Raw genomic sequence first — 5,906 nt, forward strand, 5'->3', positions numbered from 1 at the left:
AGCTTGCATCTGTTATAGTTTTGGAGAAAAATGTGTTCATTTCATGTATGCGCGAAATGCCTTAAAAATGGCTTTAAAATGGATTTGGAGCATGGAGACGATTATCTCGGGATTGCAAGATAACCAAACAAAACTTTTAGTGGATTTCTACTTATTTTATTAAATATCATCTCCACCAAACAGGACAAGCTTGCATCTGTTATAGTTTTGGAGAAAAATGTGTTCATTTCATGTATGCGCGAAATGCCTTAAAAATGGCTTTAAAATGGATTTGGAGCATGGAGACGATTATCTCGGGATTGCAAGATAACCAAACAAAACTTTTAGTGGATTTCTACTTATTTTATTAAATATCATCTCCACCAAACAGGACAAGCTTGCATCTGTTATAGTTTTTGGAGAAAAATGTGTTCATTTCATGTATGCGCGAAATGCCTTAAAAATGGCTTTAAAATGGATTTGGAGCATGGAGACGATTATCTCGGGATTGCAAGATAACCAAACAAAACTTTTAGTGGATTTCTACTTATTTTATTAAATATCATCTCCACCAAACAGGACAAGCTTGCATCTGTTATAGTTTTGGAGAAAAATGTGTTCATTTCATGTATGCGCGAAATGCCTTAAAAATGGCTTTAAAATGGATTTGGAGCATGGAGACGATTATCTCGGGATTGCAAGATAACCAAACAAAACTTTTAGTGGATTTCTACTTATTTTATTAAATATCATCTCCACCAAACAGGACAAGCTTGCATCTGTTATAGTTTTGAGAGAAAAATGTGTTCATTTCATGTATGCGCGAAATGCCTTAAAAATGGCTTTAAAATGGATTTGGAGCATGGAGACGATTATCTCGGGATTGCAAGATAACCAAACAAAACTTTTAGTGGATTTCTACTTATTTTATTAAATATCATCTCCACCAAACAGGACAAGCTTGCATCTGTTATAGTTTTGGAGAAAAATGTGTTCATTTCATGTATGCGCGAAATGCCTTAAAAATGGCTTTAAAATGGATTTGGAGCATGGAGACGATTATCTCGGGATTGCAAGATAACCAAACAAAACTTTTAGTGGATTTCTACTTATTTTATTAAATATCATCTCCACCAAACAGGACAAGCTTGCATCTGTTATAGTTTTGGAGAAAAATGTGTTCATTTCATGTATGCGCGAAATGCCTTAAAAATGGCTTTAAAATGGATTTGGAGCATGGAGACGATTATCTCGGGATTGCAAGATAACCAAACAAAACTTTTAGTGGATTTCTACTTATTTTATTAAATATCATCTCCACCAAACAGGACAAGCTTGCATCTGTTATAGTTTTGGAGAAAAATGTGTTCATTTCATGTATGCGCGAAATGCCTTAAAAATGGCTTTAAAATGGATTTGGAGCATGGAGACGATTATCTCGGGATTGCAAGATAACCAAACAAAACTTTTAGTGGATTTCTACTTATTTTATTAAATATCATCTCCACCAAACAGGACAAGCTTGCATCTGTTATAGTTTTGGAGAAAAATGTGTTCATTTCATGTATGCGCGAAATGCCTTAAAAATGGCTTTAAAATGGATTTGGAGCATGGAGACGATTATCTCGGGATTGCAAGATAACCAAACAAAACTTTTAGTGGATTTCTACTTATTTTATTAAATATCATCTCCACCAAACAGGACAAGCTTGCATCTGTTATAGTTTTGGAGAAAAATGTGTTCATTTCATGTATGCGCGAAATGCCTTAAAAATGGCTTTAAAATGGATTTGGAGCATGGAGACGATTATCTCGGGATTGCAAGATAACCAAACAAAACTTTTAGTGGATTTCTACTTATTTTATTAAATATCATCTCCACCAAACAGGACAAGCTTGCATCTGTTATAGTTTTGGAGAAAAATGTGTTCATTTCATGTATGCGCGAAATGCCTTAAAAATGGCTTTAAAATGGATTTGGAGCATGGAGACGATTATCTCGGGATTGCAAGATAACCAAACAAAACTTTTAGTGGATTTCTACTTATTTTATTAAATATCATCTCCACCAAACAGGACAAGCTTGCATCTGTTATAGTTTTGGAGAAAAATGTGTTCATTTCATGTATGCGCGAAATGCCTTAAAAATGGCTTTAAAATGGATTTGGAGCATGGAGACGATTATCTCGGGATTGCAAGATAACCAAACAAAACTTTTAGTGGATTTCTACTTATTTTATTAAATATCATCTCCACCAAACAGGACAAGCTTGCATCTGTTATAGTTTTGGAGAAAAATGTGTTCATTTCATGTATGCGCGAAATGCCTTAAAAATGGCTTTAAAATGGATTTGGAGCATGGAGACGATTATCTCGGGATTGCAAGATAACCAAACAAAACTTTTAGTGGATTTCTACTTATTTTATTAAATATCATCTCCACCAAACAGGACAAGCTTGCATCTGTTATAGTTTTGGAGAAAAATGTGTTCATTTCATGTATGCGCGAAATGCCTTAAAAATGGCTTTTAAAATGGATTTGGAGCATGGAGACGATTATCTCGGGATTGCAAGATAACCAAACAAAACTTTTAGTGGATTTCTACTTATTTTATTAAATATCATCTCCACCAAACAGGACAAGCTTGCATCTGTTATAGTTTTGGAGAAAAATGTGTTCATTTCATGTATGCGCGAAATGCCTTAAAAATGGCTTTAAAATGGATTTGGAGCATGGAGACGATTATCTCGGGATTGCAAGATAACCAAACAAAACTTTTAGTGGATTTCTACTTATTTTATTAAATATCATCTCCACCAAACAGGACAAGCTTGCATCTGTTATAGTTTTGGAGAAAAATGTGTTCATTTCATGTATGCGCGAAATGCCTTAAAAATGGCTTTAAAATGGATTTGGAGCATGGAGACGATTATCTCGGGATTGCAAGATAACCAAACAAAACTTTTAGTGGATTTCTACTTATTTTATTAAATATCATCTCCACCAAACAGGACAAGCTTGCATCTGTTATAGTTTTGGAGAAAAATGTGTTCATTTCATGTATGCGCGAAATGCCTTAAAAATGGCTTTAAAATGGATTTGGAGCATGGAGACGATTATCTCGGGATTGCAAGATGAACCAAACAAAACTTTTAGTGGATTTCTACTTATTTTATTAAATATCATCTCCACCAAACAGGACAAGCTTGCATCTGTTATAGTTTTGGAGAAAAATGTGTTCATTTCATGTATGCGCGAAATGCCTTAAAAATGGCTTTAAAATGGATTTGGAGCATGGAGACGATTATCTCGGGATTGCAAGATAACCAAACAAAACTTTTAGTGGATTTCTACTTATTTTATTAAATATCATCTCCACCAAACAGGACAAGCTTGCATCTGTTATAGTTTTGGAGAAAAATGTGTTCATTTCATGTATGCGCGAAATGCCTTAAAAATGGCTTTAAAATGGATTTGGAGCATGGAGACGATTATCTCGGGATTGCAAGATAACCAAACAAAACTTTTAGTGGATTTCTACTTATTTTATTAAATATCATCTCCACCAAACAGGACAAGCTTGCATCTGTTATAGTTTTGGAGAAAAATGTGTTCATTTCATGTATGCGCGAAATGCCTTAAAAATGGCTTTAAAATGGATTTGGAGCATGGAGACGATTATCTCGGGATTGCAAGATAACCAAACAAAACTTTTAGTGGATTTCTACTTATTTTATTAAATATCATCTCCACCAAACAGGACAAGCTTGCATCTGTTATAGTTTTGGAGAAAAATGTGTTCATTTCATGTATGCGCGAAATGCCTTAAAAATGGCTTTAAAATGGATTTGGAGCATGGAGACGATTATCTCGGGATTGCAAGATAACCAAACAAAACTTTTAGTGGATTTCTACTTATTTTATTAAATATCATCTCCACCAAACAGGACAAGCTTGCATCTGTTATAGTTTTGGAGAAAAATGTGTTCATTTCATGTATGCGCGAAATGCCTTAAAAATGGCTTTAAAATGGATTTGGAGCATGGAGACGATTATCTCGGGATTGCAAGATAACCAAACAAAACTTTTAGTGGATTTCTACTTATTTTATTAAATATCATCTCCACCAAACAGGACAAGCTTGCATCTGTTATAGTTTTGGAGAAAAATGTGTTCATTTCATGTATGCGCGAAATGCCTTAAAAATGGCTTTAAAATGGATTTGGAGCATGGAGACGATTATCTCGGGATTGCAAGATAACCAAACAAAACTTTTAGTGGATTTCTACTTATTTTATTAAATATCATCTCCACCAAACAGGACAAGCTTGCATCTGTTATAGTTTTGGAGAAAAATGTGTTCATTTCATGTAATGCGCGAAATGCCTTAAAAATGGCTTTAAAATGGATTTGGAGCATGGAGACGATTATCTCGGGATTGCAAGATAACCAAACAAAACTTTTAGTGGATTTCTACTTATTTTATTAAATATCATCTCCACCAAACAGGACAAGCTTGCATCTGTTATAGTTTTGGAGAAAAATGTGTTCATTTCATGTATGCGCGAAATGCCTTAAAAATGGCTTTAAAATGGATTTGGAGCATGGAGACGATTATCTCGGGATTGCAAGATAACCAAACAAAACTTTTAGTGGATTTCTACTTATTTTATTAAATATCATCTCCACCAAACAGGACAAGCTTGCATCTGTTATAGTTTTGGAGAAAAATGTGTTCATTTCATGTATGCGCGAAATGCCTTAAAAATGGCTTTAAAATGGATTTGGAGCATGGAGACGATTATCTCGGGATTGCAAGATAACCAAACAAAACTTTTAGTGGATTTCTACTTATTTTATTAAATCATCTCCACCAAACAGGACAAGCTTGCATCTGTTATAGTTTTGGAGAAAAATGTGTTCATTTCATGTATGCGCGAAATGCCTTAAAAATGGCTTTAAAATGGATTTGGAGCATGGAGACGATTATCTCGGGATTGCAAGATAACCAAACAAAACTTTTAGTGGATTTCTACTTATTTTATTAAATATCATCTCCACCAAACAGGACAAGCTTGCATCTGTTATAGTTTTGGAGAAAAATGTGTTCATTTCATGTATGCGCGAAATGCCTTAAAAATGGCTTTAAAATGGATTTGGAGCATGGAGACGATTATCTCGGGATTGCAAGATAACCAAACAAAACTTTTAGTGGATTTCTACTTATTTTATTAAATATCATCTCCACCAAACAGGACAAGCTTGCATCTGTTATAGTTTTGGAGAAAAATGTGTTCATTTCATGTATGCGCGAAATGCCTTAAAAATGGCTTTAAAATGGATTTGGAGCATGGAGACGATTATCTCGGGATTGCAAGATAACCAAACAAAACTTTTAGTGGATTTCTACTTATTTTATTAAATATCATCTCCACCAAACAGGACAAGCTTGCATCTGTTATAGTTTTGGAGAAAAATGTGTTCATTTCATGTATGCGCGAAATGCCTTAGAAATGGCTTTAAAATGGATTTGGAGCATGGAGACGATTATCTCGTGGATTGCAAGATAACCAAACAAAACTTTTAGTGGATTTCTACTTATTTTATTAAATATCATCTCCACCAAACAGGACAAGCTTGCATCTGTTATAGTTTTGGAGAAAAATGTGTTCATTTCATGTATGCGCGAAATGCCTTAAAAATGGCTTTAAAATGGATTTGGAGCATGGAGACGATTATCTCGGGATTGCAAGATAACCAAACAAAACTTTTAGTGGATTTCTACTTATTTTATTAAATATCATCTCCACCAAACAGGACAAGCTTGCATCTGTTATAGTTTTGGAGAAAAATGTGTTCATTTCATGTATGCGCGAAATGCCTTAAAAATGGGCTTTAAAATGGATTTGGAGCATGGAGACGATTA

Source organism: Anomaloglossus baeobatrachus, unplaced genomic scaffold (genome assembly GCF_048569485.1).
Source record: "Anomaloglossus baeobatrachus isolate aAnoBae1 unplaced genomic scaffold, aAnoBae1.hap1 Scaffold_630, whole genome shotgun sequence".
NCBI lineage: Eukaryota > Metazoa > Chordata > Amphibia > Anura > Aromobatidae > Anomaloglossus > Anomaloglossus baeobatrachus.